Source organism: Drosophila arizonae, chromosome 3, assembly GCF_054131065.1.
Source record: "Drosophila arizonae isolate 15081-1271.41 chromosome 3, UAZ_ARI_1.0, whole genome shotgun sequence".
Lineage (NCBI taxonomy): Eukaryota > Metazoa > Arthropoda > Insecta > Diptera > Drosophilidae > Drosophila > Drosophila arizonae.
The window spans coordinates 33716368-33736259 of NC_142923.1; the positions used below are offsets into that span (position 1 = coordinate 33716368).

General features: G+C 34.8%; 1 long non-coding RNA gene across 1 annotated transcript; it reads right to left on the minus strand.

Annotated features, from left to right (window-relative positions):
• Nucleotides 1–10879: 10879 nt before the first annotated feature.
• Nucleotides 10880–18662, minus strand: LOC149270139 (uncharacterized). The gene is made up of 2 exons (XR_016268952.1): nt 18347–18662; nt 10880–18282 (listed from the first exon to the last, which is right to left on the minus strand). It is a non-coding gene; the product is annotated as an uncharacterized LOC149270139 (long non-coding RNA).
• Nucleotides 18663–19892: the final 1230 nt, after the last annotated feature.

Consider the following 19892-nt stretch of genomic DNA (forward strand, 5'->3'; position numbering starts at 1 on the left):
TAAGTTTAGAAAATAAAATGTACCCATTTAGATCAATTTTCCAGTCCACAATTTTTTACGGGGCTCCGGTTTGGGCTGATATAGCTAAGACTCATATCTGTAAAATCCAAGTCTTGCAAAACAAAATATTAAAAAGAATATTTAATCTCCCGTGGCATTCCCCTACTGCGGAGCTACACTATATTGCCAGAGTCGAACTAGCGTCAGATAGATTGACTAAGTTGCACACAAATTTTGTAACCCGTTGTAGTTATTCATCTTACCTACATTTACAAAACAGTAATGTACCCTTATAAGCAATAAGCAATTAGTCTTAATTTTAATTTTAAGTTTTTAGTCTTTAAGTCAATTTACGAGGTTTTTGTTTATACTTCTCCTTCAAAAATAATGTTTCTAAATGTAATTAAATTTCCTGAACAAATAATATTAACATTTAAGCAGAAAAGGTTTATGGCCTGTACTCTTAACTTTCACATGTAAATCACTCACACTTGTGTAAATACTGATATAAAATAAAGTGTTCCTTATAAATTAAAATTAAAAAATAATTTTCTTTGCATTTTTTTGCTGAAACCGATGCAGCATGTATAAACAGTTGGGTTGTGTGTTCTTCTTGACTTGCAAGATCAGAAGCTAATTTTCTCTTCAGCCAACTGCCTGCTTCTTCATAAGTAAGTTCTTTACGGCCAGCTTTATCTTGCGAATAAGCCACCTTGGTTCACCAAAACTCTGTCGAACTTGAGAAACATTAAAACTAAATGTTTTAAAAATTACAAAAAGTCTGGTTCAAGTATTGACTGGTCCAAATATTCCATTGCCAAGTCAAACTTCAATCTTTTAAATTCTAGCTGTTATGAGAATTATCTTACACGTTGCAAACGTCAGTTTACTCGAGATCCCAAACAATTTTTCTCATTTGTAAACTCGAAGCGTAAATCCTCTGGTTTGCCGTCCTCATTTGTCCTTGGAGGTGAAAAAACATGCAATGATCAGGATTCCTCTGATCTATTTGCTGATTTTTTTCAATCCACTTATTCTTCTCCTGATCTCTACAGCAACTCATATCCTTATTCTCTTCCTGAATATGGATCTATAAATACTCCCAAAGTTACTGCATCCTCTCTGGCTGCAGCCATTAGGACATTGAAATCATCTTTCTCTCCTGGTGCTGATAATATTCCTAGTTGTGTGATTAAAGAGTGCAGTGTTTCTCTTCAGTCACAATTACTAAAATTGTTTAACTTGTCCTTGGATACTTCTGTGTTCCCTTCAATTTGGAAAGAATCTTTTATCATTCCCTTATATAAAAAAGGTGGAAGATCTGATATTTCCAATTATAGAGGCATCGCGAAATTATCTGCTATTCCGAAGTTATTTGAGAAAATCATAACATCGGCCTTGCAGCATTTTTGCAAATCGATTATTCAACCATCTCAACATGGTTTTGTTCAAAATCGATCTACGTCCTCTAATTTACTTGAGTTCACTTCGCTTGTTAATGACAGCTTTTCCAAAAAAATGCAAACCGATGTTATTTATACGGACTTTAGTAAAGCATTTGACTCAGTACATCATCACATACTAATTCTTAAGCTTGAACGCTTAGGATTTTCACCCAGTCTTGTCTCTTGGATTTCATCCTATTTAACGGGTAGAACCCAAAGAGTCTTGCTGAGAACAGCTACGTCTAAACTTATCTTTGTTTCGTCTGGTGTACCTCAGGGTAGCCATTTGGGCCCATTGCTCTTTTCCCTTTTTAAAAACGACCTTCCTAGTTGTATCTCGTACTCCACTATATTTATGTATGCTGATGATGTAAAACTTTGCCTTCCATACTCCAGGGCAAATGGACATCTTCACCTTCAAGATGACCTAAATGCATTTCAACTTTGGTGTGTGGCAAACCAGCTTGACCTAAATTGCTCAAAGTGTATGACAATGACCTTCAGTCGTACCGTTCCTCTAATTGTTGATTATAAAATTAGCAATATTTCCTTACGACGCATCTTTACAGTCAAAGATCTTGGTGTGTTCTTTGACTGTAAACTTAACTTTAATCTTCATATTTCTACCATCATTAATGAAGCCAAAAGTGTGCTTGGCTTTATTAAACGTTGGTCTAAGGAATTTAAAGATCCTTTTATTACCAAGCGCTTATTTACTTCGCTTGTGCGTCCTATTCTAGAGTATTGCTCTGTCGTATGGTCTCCGCAACATAAACTGTATCAGGATCGTATCGAATCGGTCCAAAAACAGTTTCTTCTCTTTGCCTTAAGAGACCTTAGATGGGACAGTAATTTACGATTACCGTCTTATCATAGTAGGCTCCAGCTAATTGATCTTCCATCGCTAACCAATCGCAGAACAATTTTAGGAATTGTTTTTCTGCATAAATTGATTAGTGGTGATATTGATTCGTCCTCTTTGTTGGGTCGTTTAAATTTTTTGGTTCCGTCCCGAGCAACTAGACACTATCGTCCGCTTCATTTACCTGTGTGCACTAGGGATTATTCTTTGCACAGTGCGTTTCATGTTCTTTGTGTTAATTTTAATAAATATTATCACGTTTTTTCCTTAGAGCTCTCTCCTTCTAAAATAAAAAGTGTACTATCAGCTTATCTTAGGGAAATCACTCACAATGCCCAGGCATAAGCATTGGCATACGTTTTTGCTGCTAATGTTGTGTTAGTGATTTCTCAATTCTATTCTTATACTCTATTTTTGGCTCTTCCCTTTCTCTTTTCTTTTTATTATTTCTTATTCTCTTTATTAACTTTTTTTGCAACTTCTTTTATTGCCGTCCTTTTTCTTTTTCTATACTTTATCTCTTCTTATTTTCTTTTTTTTATTATTGTTTTTTTAACTTTTATTTATTTATTTATTTTTTTTATATTATTATTATTATTATTATTTTTTTATTTTTATTATTATTTTAAAACTTATTTTAATTATGCTAGATATTGTTAATAACCAACATTTTAATATTTTATTTTTTTAAGTTTCTTACTAACACTTTCTTTTCATAGCTTCAATAGTATCACTGACCATATTTGGCTGTGAGACGTGGGCATAGCCGGCCGGACTGGCAAATAAAATACCCCCATCGGGTTGGTGTTACTATTTGAAATTATATCGTGTACTTTGTATAGGCTTTTTTAAATTAAAATTGACTCTCGTTTTTGTCAATAGCTTTAAGAAATAAATAAATAAATAAATAAACTTCTTTTAAGTTGATAAATATTTTTTTCCCTCGACCCACCGTGAATGTGTTGCTTTGAATCTATGCAGATTACGGTTACATCTGGGCAAATATCTTTTAACAAAAGCAATAAACTGGGCTACTTGGGTAGAAATACTGTTTTCTACATTTTCATTCACATTATTATTAATTTTTTCAATCATAAACAATTTCACCGCGTCTGCTTGGCGATTGTTGCTTGCCCATACGTCTAGAAGCTCTGAGCGCGTAAACTCATACTTAGCTATAAAAACGTTATTTTTTCGAAATGGAGCAAAAAGGAGCAAAAACGGTTAAAAGTCTCTAATAATAGAAGTTTCAGACAACACGTTTGCAATTAAACTTCATCACTAGTCTCCTCTATTTGTAAGTTATGTTCCACGAAACACGAACTATTTTGTTATTTTTTAGCTAAAATACACAACAACAAAACATTGAACAATTAGACAAGTAAACAAATGAACTCAAAAATTTGAATTAACAATTTATAGTACATACCATCAGTAATGTTTTCCATTTTTAAAGTTATAAATTTTATTTTTATTTACCGCAGTACTAAACTTCAAAGTTGCACAATTTTTCCCGCGCTTTTTTTGCATACAAAGCAACTCTGGGTCAGCTGACTTGCAGCCCCGCGTTATATAGTAGGGGCAGTCCATAACATTTAAAAAAAATTCATTTTATATTAGTTAAGATATTTATTATTGGAAAATAAAAAAAAAGATTAAAAATTGATAAAAAAAAAATTGTATTTATGCCAAAATTTCGGGGTTTTTTCCTATAGTGCATTGGAATAATTACTGAATTCATTTTTCTCTATTGCAATACTTACCAGTTTATTGCCGAATAATCTAAAATTTTATGTTATCAAAGCATCAAAATATTGAATCGCTTTGCTTTTTCTTATTTTCCATGATATTTTGCAATAATTACTGAATTCATTTTTCTCTATTGCAATACTTACCAGTTTATTGCCGAATAATTTAAAATTTTCTGTTATCAAAATTTTGAATCGCCATGCTTTTTCTCATTTTCCATCATATGTTGCAATAATTACTGAATTCATTTTTCTCTATTGCAATACTTACCAGTTTATTCCCGAATCATCTAAAGTTTTATGTTATCAAAGCATCAACATATTGAATCGCTTAGCTTTTTCTTATTTTCCATCATATTTTGCCATAATTATTGAATTCATTTTTCTCTATTGCTATACTTACCAGTTTGTTGCCGTATAATTTTCTGTTAACAAAGCATCAAAACTGAATCGCTTTGCTTTTTCTTATCTTCCATCATATTTTGCCATAATTATTAAGTTCACTTTTCTCTATTGCAATACTTACCAGTTTGTTGCCGAATAATTTTCTGTTAACAAAGCATCAACATTTTGAATCGCCTTGCTTTTTCTTATATTCTATCATATTTTGCAATAATTACTGAATCCATTTTTCTCTATTGCAATACTTACCAGTTTGTTGCCGAATAATTGTCTGTTAACAAAGCATCAAAATTTTTAATCGGCATGCTTTTTCTCATTTTCCATCATATGTTGCAATAATTACTGAATACTCACCAGTTTATTCCCGAATCATCTAAAGTTTTATGTTATCAAAGCATCAACATATTGAATCGCTAAGCTTTTTCTTATTTTCCATCATATTTTGCCATAATTATTGAATTCAGTTTTCTCTATTGCAATACTTACCAGTTTGTTGCCGTATAATTTTCTGTTAACAAAGCATCAAAACTGAATCGCTTTGCTTTTTCTTATCTTCCATCATATTTTGCCATAATTATTGAGGTCATTTTTCTCTATTGCAGTACTTACCAGTTTGTTGCCGAATAATTTTCTGTTAACAATGCATCAAAATTTTGAATCGCTTTGCTTTTTCTTATTTTCCATGATATTTTGCAATAATTACTGAATTCATTTTTCTCAATTGCAATACTTACCAGTTTATTGCCGAATAATTTAAAATTTTCTGTTATCAAAGCATCAAAACTTTGAATCGCTTTGCTTTTTCTTATATTCTATCATATTTTGCAATAATTACTGAATCCATTTTTCTCTATTGCAATACTTACCAGTTTGTTGCCGAATAATTTTCTGTTAAAAAAGCATCAAAAATATTGAATCTCCATGCTTTTTCTGATCCTCCATCACATGTTGCATAAATTACTGAATTCATTTTTCTCTATTGTTGATGGTTTTTCTTAAATGAAACACGGTATATGTAGGCGCAACGCAAAAAGTTTATTTACCACAATATTCAGTAACAAGTACACTTCTTCACGTACCGCGACGATTTGAACTTAACTAACCGAGCCGACACACTGACATTGATCTTACACAATGAACTCACTGAATGAACTTTGGCTCGACTTACAGCACGCTTATATACCTACTTCTACTGCATATCGAATGTTCTGGATGTCTCCTTATGCTTCTATGTTTGCGTCTATTTCATAATCCAGAACATTCGGTTTCTTATTCTAGAGACAAATGTGCAATCAGCCGACGACTGTGTTTACCGTTAGCTCAAATGCCCACTTGATGATGAGTTTTTCGAGATCAATCCTCAACACCCTCCCTAAAACTCAACATCTCTATAACAAATTTGTCCCTTATTCCTCATTCCCAATTTCTCTCTTAGATACAAAAATCTGGGCTTTGGCAAAGCTTTAGTAAAAATTTCAGCGATCTGCTCTTCACTCTTTACATACCTTACATCTATCTCACCTTTCTCAAATAAATCGCGTACAAAATGATATTTAACATCTATATGTTTGCTTCGTTGATGAAATTCAGGATTTTTGATTAGCTTAATCACACTTATATTATCTATAAACAAGATGTAGTTACTTAAATTAATGTTACAATCAAAAAACAATTTCTTTAGCCATATCATTTCCTTACTTGCTAGAGCTGCACTTACATATTCCGCTTCTGTTGGTAATAAAGATACACACTGTTGTTTTTTACTTTGCCACGTTATTGCAGCATTCGCATATTTACACAAAATTCCAGATGTAGATTTCCGAGTTTTCTTATCACCTGCATAATCAGCATCACTATATGTCTCAAAAATATTATTATTTTTACTGTATAAAATTCCCAAATCCATCGTTCCTTTCAAATAACGAAATATTCTCTTAACTAACGTCCAGTGATGCTGCTTCGGGTTTTCTAGCTCTCGGGAAACTACATTAACAGAAAAACTTATATTTATTTATTTATTTATTTATTTATTTCTTAAAGCTATTGACAAAAACGAGAGTCAATTTTAATTTAAAAAAGCCTATACAAAGTACACGATATAATTTCAAATAGTAACACCAACCCGATGGGGGTATTTTATTTGCCAGTCCGGCCGGCTATGCCCACGTCTCACAGCCAAATATGGTCAGTGATACTATTGAAGCTATGAAAAGAAAGTGTTAGTAAGAAACTTAAAAAAATAAAATATTAAAATGTTGGTTATTAACAATATCAGCATAATTAAAATAATTCTTAAAATAATAATAAAAATAAAAAAATAATAATAATAATATAAAAAAAAAAAATAAATAAATAAATAAAAGTTAAAAAAAAAAAACAATAATAAAAAAAAGAAAATAAGAAGAGATAAAGTATAGAAAAAGAAAAAGGACGGTAATAAAAGAAGTTGCAAGAAAAGTTAATAATAAATAAAAAGAATAAGAAATAATAACAAGAAAAGAGAAAGGGAAGAGCCAAAATAGAGTATAAGAATAGAATTGAGAAATCACTAACACAACATTAGCAGCAAAAACGTATGCCAATGCTTATGCCTGGGCATTGTGAGTGATTTCCCTAAGATAAGCTGATAGTACACTTTTTATTTTAGAAGGAGAGAGCTCTAAGGAAAAAACGTGATAATATTTATTAAAATTAACACAAAGAACATGAAACGCACTGTGCAAAGAATAATCCCTAGTGCACACAGGTAAATGAAGCGGACGATAGTGTCTAGTTGCTCGGGACGGAACCAAAAAATTTAGACGACCCAACAAAGAGGACGAATCAATATCACCACTAATCAATTTATGCAGAAAAACAATTCCTAAAATTGTTCTGCGATTGGTTAGCGATGGAAGATCAATTAGCTGGAGCCTACTATGATAAGACGGTAATCGTAAATTACTGTCCCATCTAAGGTCTCTTAAGGCAAAGAGAAGAAACTGTTTTTGGACCGATTCGATACGATCCTGATACAGTTTATGTTGCGGAGACCATACGACAGAGCAATACTCTAGAATAGGACGCACAAGCGAAGTAAATAAGCGCTTGGTAATAAAAGGATCTTTAAATTCCTTAGACCAACGTTTAATAAAGCCAAGCACACTTTTGGCTTCATTAATGATGGTAGAAATATGAAGATTAAAGTTAAGTTTACAGTCAAAGAACACACCAAGATCTTTGACTGTAAAGATGCGTCGTAAGGAAATATTGCTAATTTTATAATCAACAATTAGAGGAACGGTACGACTGAAGGTCATTGTCATACACTTTGAGCAATTTAGGTCAAGCTGGTTTGCCACACACCAAAGTTGAAATGCATTTAGGTCATCTTGAAGGTGAAGATGTCCATTTGCCCTGGAGTATGGAAGGCAAAGTTTTACATCATCAGCATACATAAATATAGTGGAGTACGAGATACAACTAGGAAGGTCGTTTATAAAAAGGGAAAAGAGCAATGGGCCCAAATGGCTACCCTGAGGTACACCAGACGAAACAAAGATAAGTTTAGACATAGCTGTTCTCAGCAAGACTCTTTGGGTTCTACCCGTTAAATAGGATGAAATCCAAGAGACAAGACTGGGTGAAAATCCTAAGCGTTCAAGCTTAAGAATTAGTATGTGATGATGTACTGAGTCAAATGCTTTACTGAAGTCCGTATAAATAACATCGGTTTGCATTTTTTTGGAAAAGCTGTCATTAACAAGCGAAGTGAACTCAAGTAAATTAGAGGACGTAGATCGATTTTGAACAAAACCATGTTGAGATGGTTGAATAATCGATTTGCAAAAATGCTGCAAGGCCGATGTTATGATTTTCTCAAATAACTTCGGAATAGCAGATAATTTCGCGATGCCTCTATAATTGGCCTTGAAACAACTTGTAAAAACATTAAATTTCCTATTGCTTCGCGGTAAGGTGTATTACAATTATTTTGTTCAGATACATTTTCATCATAATTACATTCAACTGGCGTGGAGACAATGTTCGCATTTATCATATTAAATTTTTCTAAAATTTTCTTTATATAATTTTCTTGATATATGAAGATAGAACCATTTGGCTGCTTCAGTATTTCTATTCCTAAGAAGCATGTTACATTTTTTGTACTTGTTATTTTAAATTCCTTGCTCAAATTCTCAAATAGATTATCAATTAAAAATTCATTGGATGCAGCAATTAACCCGTCATCTACATAAATCGTTAACAAAATTCTGTCATTATTTTTAGAGTATATATAAAAACATGGATCTGCAATACTTTGTGTAAATCCCAGATTTTTAATAACATTTGCAAAATGCTCTGTCCAGCACCTCGGAGCTTGTTTTAACCCATACAAACTCTTCAACAATTTGCAAACAGAAGAGGTACCATCTTCGAAACCTTCTGGCTGATGCATATAAATATTTTCCTTAAGAGTACCATATTTATTTTTTTTTATTTTATAAAGTTAGATATAATTAAAAATTAAGATCTAACTTAATTTTAACAGCACTGGCTACTATGGCCTTCGGCTCTAACTTATCCTATGCATTTACATTTATATACATATTTACATTGTTTTGTTGGTTGGGAACTAAATGAGGTGGTATAAATCTGTTATTTTTAGAAACTTGATTATTGAGCATATGTTTTCAGGGGTTGGGTTTGAGAGTAAGGATATGGGGCAGCTGTTGTGGAAGATTTGGGTTTTCAGGTGGGAAGTTGCGGGACAGTTAAAGAAAATATGTTGGATGGTGAGGTCTGTTGTGGTGTTGCAGTTGGGGCATGGGATTATGTTGTCAGGGTTGATGTATTGTTGTTTTGTAAATCTTGTGTGTCCTAGTCGGAGTCTTAGTATTTTACTTGGTCGCTGCGTGTAATAATTTCTTGTTTTATGTTTTTTAAGTAATAGGTTGTGTGTGTTAGGTTGTTGAGTTGCTGATACCAACTGTTGCAGACTTCTATATTTTGATGGAGTTTTTTGGATGATTCGTTGGCAAGGAATTTGTGTATATCTTTGGAATTGAAGTTTGGGGTGTAGTGGAGGGGCATTTTGGCTGTGGATTTGGCTGTGATATCGGCAAGCTCATTCCCATCGATGCCACAGTGGCTGGGTACCCAGAACAGTTTTATTTTGGGGGCAGATTTTGTAAGGAGTGTTCTTATGGTTGCGGGATATAAGTTGTTATTGTTGGTATTGGAGATGGATTTTAGGGACGAGAGGGAGTCGGAGCAGATGATGTATTTTCCTGTTCTTTTTTTTTGGATCAGTTCTATGGCATGGAGAATAGCTATGGTTTCGGCGGATAGGATGGATGAGTAATGGGGTAGGATACATCTTTTTAGGACTTCATTTTCTGTAGTAATGGCAAAAGTGGCTGTGTCATTTTGCAGTGAGCCGTCGGTGTAAATGAATGTATGATCTTTGTATATATGTTTGAGATTGGCGAATTGTTGTCTATATGAGCTGGGAGGTGTGTGGGGTTTGCTGAATTGGTGTAGTGTGGTGTTGATGAGGGGAGCGGGAAATAACCATGAGGGGGTGATTGTTTTGTTTGGAGGTGGAAGGTAGGGGATATTGTGTTCTTTGCATGAATTTATTATTTTTTGCACTGTTGATGTTAGTTTGCTGTTTCTATGGTTGCAGTTCCGTTTTATGTATTTATGGAGTGGGGAGTCTGAGCTATTTAGGAGTGTTTTATAGGATTTGGCTGTGATGAGGTCTCTTTTTTGTTCTATTGTGGGTATATTTGCTTCGAAAAGCAAGTTGGGGATAGGGGTCGAGCGTAGTGCTCCAAGGGATATGCGGATTGCGGCGTTAAATAAGGTTTTAAGTCTATTGAGGGTTGATTTGGGGGCATGGCCGTATATGAAAATCCCATATTCTATTTTTGATAGAAGCGTAGCTTTTGTAATGTTTATGAGGGTATGGGTGCTGCAATTTTGTTTGGGATTGGCAAGGAATTTTATTATATTTAGTTTTTTTGTTAGCGCCGGTTGTATTGCTTTTATATGGGAGTCCCATCTATATTTATTATTTAGTGTTAGGCCTAAGATTTTTAGGCTGGAAACGGAGGGAATGGGCGTGTTGTTGGACGATATGGTGCAAATGCAATTATGCCTTCGGCAAATGTGGAGGTGTTTTGATTTGTTTAGTGCGAGTGATGCTCCTGAATATGAGCACCATTCGTGGATTTGGGCAAAGAGGCTGTCAAGGTTATGGGATAGGTTTTTTTCTTTATTGAGGGGTATAAATAGGAAAAAATCATCGGCATAGGCGCAGAATTGCAGCTCCCTATGTAAGCCGATGATGTTGGAGAGGTTGTTGTAGGCAATTAGGAAAAGGATGACGGATATTGGGGATCCCTGGGGGATGCCGTTGAAGAGTGGATAGGGGCGGGTTATTATGTTTTTAATTTTTATTTTTATTTTCCTATTGTTCATGAAGTTTTTTATGTAGTTTATTATTTTTGGGCCGACTTTCCACCTGATGAGTTGGTCCAAAACCGTATGCACCCCAACTCTGTCGAATGCTCTTGAAAAGTCAAGGGCAATGACGGAGGTGTGCTTCTTGGCTTGCAGCGACTTAGTTATCAGGTGGTCTGCGAGGAGCAGACCGTCTGCAACTGACTTGCCGTGCTTAAAACCTGTCTGGTTTGGGTGTATCAGTCTGTTTTGGGTGACAAGCCACCATAGGCGTTTGGCTATTATTTTTTCAAGTGTTTTTGATAGGCAGCAGTTGAGGGAGATTGGTCTATAGTTATTGATTATTGTTTTATTTGAATTGGGTTTAAGGATAGGGATGACTAGGCTGGTTTTAAAGGTTTGAGGGATGTGGTTGTTGAAAATATTATTGAAAAGGTTTTTTATTCTGATCTTTAGGGCGTAGGAGGTGTTTTTTATTATGGGATAGGATATTCTATTTAGGCCGGGAGTTGTTCCTTTGAGGGTCTGTAATGAGGATAGTAATTCAATCATTGTAATTTCAGATTCTATTGTTTGTGCTCTCGAGTTGGGTATGTAGTTAATTGGTTTATTTGAGTATTTGTTCGTAGTAAAGATTTGGTGGAAATTTTCGTCTTTGGATTGGTCAGACCAGTGTTTAGCAAAGAGATGGGCTATATGGGTTGTGTCTGTTGTGAGTAAGTTGTTAGTTGTGTCTGTTATACAGTGTATAATTTTGGTTGGGTTAAGTCCGCAGAGGCGTCGGATGTTAGCCCAAATTTTTTCAGAGGGGGTATTGGGTTGGATTGTCGACGTGAAGGTTGTCATAGCTTTTGTTTTTGTCATTTTAAGTTCTCTTCGAAACATTGCATTAGCTTTCTTATATTTTATAAGATTGTCATTGCTATTATTCCGCTTAAAATTTTGCCACGTTTTAAATTTATTTTTCCTTAGTTGGGTCAGGGTCTTATTCCACCAGGGGGTGTTCTTACTGTAGTGGTGTGGAGTTGTTTGGGGTATGCTGTGATGGGCAGCTTGCAGTATTATCTTGTTTATGGTTGCGGCCTCTTTATTAATGTTAGTAGATGTGGGTATGATTTCATTTATATTTTCTGTTAGTTTCGCGAAGAGTGGCCAGTCGGCTTCTTTTATTTTGAAAAAGGGGCGGGAAAAGTTTGTGGTTTGTGTTTGAGGGAACAATGAGATTAGGATTGGAAAGTGATCGCTTCCGTGTAGGTCGTCGAAAATTTTCCAGGTAGTGAATGGTGTGATTTGGGGGGAGCATAGAGAGAGGTCTAGGTGCGTGAATGTATTATGAGTGGAGAAGTGGGTTGGGGAGCCGTCGTTAAGTATGGTGAGGTTAGCGTTATGGACAAATTTTGCTAAAATTCTGCCTCTCTTGTTGTCCTGAGGTGAGCCCCAGCTATGGTGTCTACAGTTAAAGTCGCCTAGGATAATTTGGTTGGTGTTGCTGTTATTTGTCTCAAAATGGTCGCTTAGGTTTTTAGGTGTGAAGGCTTTGCTGGGTGGGATATATGCTGAAAAAATGTTGATTTTTGTTTTTGACAAGATTTCTATTGCAAGGGTTTCTAATTGTGTAGGTTGGCTTAATTGTTTGTGTTGTATGGACTTGTGGACTAATATCGATACGCCACCAAAACGATTGGAGGCTGTATTTGTGTAAATTTGGAAGTTTATTGGGATGGGGATGGGGGCGTTTTTGTTGTAATAGTGTGTCTCTTGGAGACATATGATTTGTGGTGAGCATTGTTTTATAATAGTTAAGAGTTCGTTATAGTTGTTTGTGTATCCTTTTATGTTCCATTGTATTATTTTTAACATTGCTATAGTTTAAGGTATTAGTTTATGCTATTGGGTATTGGTTTTTTTTTTATTTTTTATATGGATTCGCTGTCACTGTTGGTTGTGTATTGGTTTTTGTTTGGGGGTTTAGTTTTTGTTTTTGTTTTGGAGGGCTTAAAGTTAGTAGTTAGAGTGCTAGACTTATCTTTAGTAAATATTCTAAGTTTGAGGTCTTCAGTGGATTGTGTTGTGTAAGATTTGTTTTCCACGTTGGGGAGGTTGGCTTCAGTTTCCATGTCTTCTGTTATGGTTTGATGTTGATGGTGTTGTTGTTGTTGTTGATGTGCTTTTTGATGTGGTTTGGGTGTTGTTTCTGTTGAGCGGGCTGTGGTTGATTGTGTTGTCGCTGCGCTAGGTGGAGAGTTTCCTAGCTGTTGCATCGTGTTGGTTGGTGTGTGCGTGTATCGGGTCTTGGGTAGTGTGGTGGTTGGTGTGTGTGTTGTTGTTGTGTGTGGTGCTGAATGTGACAGTGTTTTGGCGTAGGTAATTTGTTGGTTGTGCCTTTTGTGATATATATCAACTGCAGTTTTATGATCCACTTTTTCCGTTATTTTTATTGCTGTCAACTCCTGTTGTTTTAGAAAAGTAGGGCATTTGCGATCGAGTGTACTGTGTTGATGGTCGACTTCTGCGTTGTTTTTGCAATTCAGGCATCTTTGTGGATTATTACATAGTTCTCCTTCGGTGGTGTGCTTGTTTTCTGAGCACTTTTTGCAGGTCTCAGCACTTTTGCAGGTGGTTGCAGGGTGTCCGAAGCGGAGACAGTTTTTGCATCGCAGTGGGAGGGGGATGTAGGGTCGCACGCGGACAGATTCATAGCCAATTTTAATTGTCTCAGGCAGTTTATGTGTTGCGAAAGTGATCGTGATGAGTCCGGTTTCTATGAGTATGTTGTCTTCTTGGTTTGTGTTGTTTGGTTGTCTTTTTAAAATTTTGCGAACTTCGGTTACTTTTTGTGTTTTTAGTTCTTCTTGTATTATGCTTTCACTTATGTTCCGTAGATCGTTGCAGTATATTACACCTTTGGAAAAATTTAGTGTTTTGTGTTCTGTTGCCGTAATGTCGATGTTTGTCATTTTGGTAAGTCTGAGTAGTTTTGTAGCTTGCAAATTGTTTTTTGTTTTAATAAGTAGGGAGCCGTCTCTTGTTTTTTTGCATGTTTCTACTTCTCCTCCACAGGCATAGTCTATAGTTTTTTTTATTACGAACGGTGACACTTTTTCAAACGATTCATTATCATTTCGTTTTAAGACAACGTATTTGGGTTCGCTTAGATGTGTGTATTTATATTTGCTTATGTCCGGCGGTTCGTGCATGGTTGTTGTTGTTGGGCTAAGCCCGGTGTAACTGTTGTAGCGTGGGTTTGTTTTTGGTTTTTTTGTTTTGATTTTTACTTTTCGGTTTGATATTCGTTTGTCGCGCGTTTGCTGATAAGTTTTTGCTAATGCGTTTGCGAAGCGGGGTTTTAATGCAGCACGTCTTATCTCCTGAGAGGTTGAAGTGATACTGAAGAGTACCATATAAAAAGGCTGTTTTTACATCAAACTGACCAAGAAATAGATTTTCTTGAGCAGCTACACTTAACAGGAATCTCACGGTATCAAATCTAACTACAGGGCTAAAAGTCTCTTTATAATCGATCCCTTCCTTTTGTGAATAACCCTTAATAACTAAACGCGCTTTATACCTTTCCGAGCCGTCTGGATTGAGCTTCTTTGTATAAACCCATCTACTATTGATAACCTTTTTATTTTCAGGTTTTGGAACAAGAACCCAAGTTCTATTTTCATGTAAAGAATTAATTTCTTCTTGCATCGCAGTTTGCCAGTACTCTTTATCATCAGACTTCAACGCTTCATTATAATTTAAAGGCAAGCTTTGTGTAATAAATGTAACAGGGCAACCATAAAAATCTGGCATACGAATCTGTGATCTATCTCGCAATCGCCGACCCATTTCACTATTATTATGTTCAGTTGATTCATCTTCAATTTTATTATTTTCGTATTCACTTTCATTAGTCTCACTTTCAGAATTGTCAACTAAAATTTCAGGTTTTTTAAACTGAGCTGTAAAGTTTTCTGGTTTAAAACATACATCTCTACTTATAATTACATCTCTCATATTTGGAACATATACACGATATCCTTTGCAATTTTCAACGTATCCTACTATAAATCCTTTAATAGACTTTTTATCTAATTTTCTCCTTTTTATACCCTGAACCCATTGAAAATGGGAAATCAGGGTATAATGGTTTTGTTGAAATGTATGTAACAGGCAAAAGGAGGCGTGGCAGACCCCACAAAGTATATATATTCTTGATCAGGGCGACGAGCTGAGTCGATTTGGCCCTGTCCGTCTGTCCGTCTGTCCGTCCGTCCGTCTGTCCGTCTGTCCGTCTGTCCGTATGTTTGAACGCGTCGATTTCCGAAGATATAAGAGCTAGAGACTTGAATTTTTTTTTTAAATGACCGTATATACAGCGCGGACGTCGAGTTTGCTTTTAAAATTCGAAAAATCATCCCGTTATGTTTTTATCGACTAAAAACATTGAAGTTCAAATCAGATGCCTCTATAGCTAATTGTGAATGATTTTTCTTTTTTTAAATTTCTCAAATATTCAATATAATATGTAGATCATATGCTGAAAGTTTCATTAAATTCCGTTCAGTCAAAAATTAATAAAAAATAATCAAATATTTGGCCAATTAACAAACGCACGTGCAGCAGCTACAACAAAAACATCACATCAGCTGTTAGTTTCGTTTAGTTTTGGTAGATGGCGCAGCAGCAGTGAATCTATTTGAGTTTTGCCAGCGCCACCAGCAGGAGTGGGGTGGCCTAGTGTGTTAGCTGGATGACGCTCGATCAAGAAGTCGCGGTTCGAATCCCGATCGGTGCAACACTGATGTTAATTTTTTTTAATTGTTTCAACATATTTTTATATTTTCATAAATGCGTTTTCTATTTAATTTATATTTTTAAATACACCGAAATTAAAATTTTAACTATACTTTATGTGCGTTTTTAATAGTTTGGTTATTCTAGCAGATTCTTAGAATCACATCAGCAGTTAGTTTCGTTTAGTTTTGGTAGATGGCGCTGCAGCAGTGAATCTATTTGAGTTTTGCCAGCGCCACTAGCAGGAGTGAGGTGGCCTAGTGTGTTAGCAGCGTGACGCTCGATCGAGGAGTCGCGGTTCGAATCCCGATCGATGCAACTGATGTTAATTTTTTTTAATTGTTTCAAAATATTTTTATATTTTATTAAATGAGTTTGGTATTTTATTTATATTTTTAAATACATTGAAATTGAAATTTCATCCATACTAAATGAGCATTTTTATTTGTTGGGTTCAGGGTAGTATCTAGTCGAGCACTCTCGACTAGAATTTTCTTACTTGTTTCTTTTGGTACATGTACAAAACATTCAGTCCCGAAAATTTTAAGATTTCCGATATCTGGCTCTTTCTTGAACCACAACTCATATGGAGTTTTATTCCCATGTTTTGTTGGACCTGTGCGGTTAATTACATAAACTGCAGTGTTTACTGCTTCTGCCCATAGAAATAATGGTAACTCAGAATTAGAATGCAACATTGATCGTGCAGCTTCAATAATAGTTCTATTCTCACGTTCCGCAACTCCATTCTGTTCAGGTGTATAAGGAGCATTAACAATATGTTTTATTCCCTTCTTATTAAAGAACAATTTAACTTCTTTATTAATATATTCTCTACCCCCATCGCTGTGAATTTCTTTAATGTTTTCATGAAATTGATTCTGAATTGCCTGAATAAAAATTTGGAGTTTTTCAAATACTTCCGACTTATGACGTATAAAATAAACTTCCCGATAACTTGAATAATCATCTTTAAAGTTAACAAAATACAACTTTTTACCAATAGACTCTACCTCTATCGGACCGCAAACATCAGTATGAATTATCTCTCGTGTCTTTGTTGCACGGTCAATATTTTTGTGAAATGTTAGCCGATGCTGCTTCCCATAAGCACATCCTTCACAAAAGAAATCATTTTCTAGAAAATCAATATTCTTATTTTTCAAATAATCGCGAACATGTCGAACGTTTTGATGACAAAACCTCTCGTGCCATACTTGTAAAGAATCACTTTCTTTCGATTCTATTTTTCTTGTTAAATTACACAATTTTGGCATCAAAACATTCGCATCTAATTTTAATAAGTTTCCGAACCTAGAACCCGTTGCAATTATTTTATTATCACGTCTCAACAAACACTGTGTTCCTTTATTTTTAATAAGACAATCAACACCCCTTTTTGCAGCTGACATAATAGAAAATAAATTGTAAACTATTTCCGGAACATACAAAACATCAAACAATGTCGTCGCCCTTTTATTATTATTGACATAAGTTTCAATATCAATATTACCTTTTCCGTGCGCCGTGATATATTTACCGTTACCTACGCCTATCCTCAGGGGCTCCAAAAATTCTTCATAAGTAGAATACCAATCTCGACGCCTTGACATGTGATCAGAAGCTCCTGAGTCGATCACCCACACGTCATCTTCTCTGCCGTCCCTGCTCGCAATCAATCCTTTCCTTGATGATTCACCCGATTCTCCTTGATTATTTTCCGCTTGACTTCCTACATTTCTCCTTTGGTGACAGGTGTTGCTCTTGTGGCCTTTCTTCTTGCATATATAACACCTGTAGCAGTCCTTCTTCAGATGTCCCATCACGCCGCAGTTATAGCACTTCATAATTTTCTTCTTATTTTCATGTTCTCTTTTATTTTTTCCGTTGTCGGCAACTAACGCTGTTGACTCTTCAGGTACCACTTCTTGTTCTTTTGACCGCATTTCTTCTGTCATTAAACGAGTCGTCAAATTGTTCAATGTTCTTTTGCTGTCTTCGACCGAATCCCACGCACTATGAAAATAGTTAAACTTTTGAGGCAAAGATGACAGGATTCGCGACATTAACATTGTTTCAGGCGCAGCACTTCCAAGATTTTTCATCTTGCTCCACAAAACTTCCAACTTTGAAATATTGTAGTTCATACTCTCACTTTCAATCCATTTGAAATCAAAAAATTGTTTCTGAATAGCCGATAAATTTTCTTCTGATTTCATATCATACACTGAGTTCAATTTTATCCATATTTCTCTTGCTGTTTTGCAGCTCACAATCAATTCCATCGGTCTTCTCTCGATAGAATGAATAATTATTTTCCTTGCAGTCTTATCAGCTTTCAAGAACCTTTTCGAGTCTCTCTCGTATGTTGCAGACTCCTGTGTCGGACACGTCAAACTACCTTCACAAACGGCAAGAACATCGTCGTCTTCTTCCAATAGCGTACGAATCATAAAACACCACAAATGCCAATTGTCTTTGTCGCGTAATTGTTCAATTCTCATATTTAATGGCTCCATTTTCATTGTCTTTATTTGTACTTGCACTCGATTTCACACTACATTACACGTTTAGCACTGTCTGGGCCCATAACCTGTTGAAGGTTTTTCTTAAATGAAACACGGTATATGTAGGCGCAACGCAAAAAGTTTATTTACCACAATATTCAGTAACAAGTACACTTCTTCACGTACCGCGACGATTTGAACTTAACTAACCGAGCCGACACACTGACATTGATCTTACACAATGAACTCACTGAATGAACTTTGGCTCGACTTACAGCACGCTTATATACCTACTTCTACTGCATATCGAATGTTCTGGATGTCTCCTTATGCTTCTATGTTTGCGTCTATTTCATAATCCAGAACATTCGGTTTCTTATTCTAGAGACAAATGTGCGATCAGCCGACGACTGTGTTTACCGTTAGCTCAAATGCCCACTTGATGATGAGTTTTTCGAGATCAATCCTCAACATCTATTGCAATACTTACCAGTTGATTGCCGAAAAATCTAAAATTTTATGTTATCAAAGCATCAAAATATTGAATCGCTTTGCTTTTTCTTATTTTCCATGATATTTTGCAATAATTACTAAATCCATTTTTCTCTATTGCAGTACTTACCAGTTTGTTGCCGTATAATTTTCTGTTAACAAAGCAGCAAAAATATTTAATCGCCATGCTTTTTCTGATCCTCCATCACATGTTGCAATAATTACTGAATTCATTTTTCTCTATTGCAGCTCTTACCAGATTATTGCCGAATAATTTAAAATTTTCTTTCATCAAAGCATCAAAATATTGAATAGCTTTGCTTTTTCTTATTTTCCATCATATTTTGCCATAATTATTCAATTCATTTTTCTCTATTGCAATACTTACCAGTTTATTCCCAAATAATTTTCTGTTAACAAAGCATCAAAATATTGAATCGCTTTTTCTTATTTTACATCACATTGGAATAATTACTGAATTCATTTTTCTCTATTGCAATACTTACCAGTTTATTGCCGAATAATCTAAAATTTTATGTTATCAAAGCATCAAAATATTGAATCGCTTTGCTTTTTCTTATTTTCCATGATATTTTGCAATAATTACTGAATTCATTTTTCTCTATTGCAACACTTACCAGTTTATTGCCGAATAATTTAAAATTTTCTGTTATCAAAGCATCAAAACTTTGAATCGCTTTGCTTTTTCTTATATTCTATCATATTTTGCAATAATTACTGAATCCATTTTTCTCTATTGCAATACTTACCAGTTTGTTGCCGAATAATTTTCTGTTTACAATGCATCAAAATTTTGAATCGCCATGCTTTTTCTCATTTTCCATCATATGTTGCAATAATTACAGAATTCATTTTTCTCTATTGCAATACTTACCAGTTTATTCCCGAATCATCTAAAGTTTTATGTTATCAAAGCATCAACATATTGAATCGCTTTGCTTTTTCTTATTTTCCATCATATTTTGCCATAATTATTGAATTCATTTTTCTCTATTGCAATACTTACCAGTTTATTGCCGAATAATTTAAAATTTTCTGTTATCAAAGCATCAAAACTTTGAACCGCTTTGCTTTTTCTTATATTCTATCATATTTTGCAATAATTACTGAATCCATTTTTCTCTATTGCAATACTTACCAGTTTGTTGCCGAATAATTTTCTGTTAAAAAAGCATCAAAAATA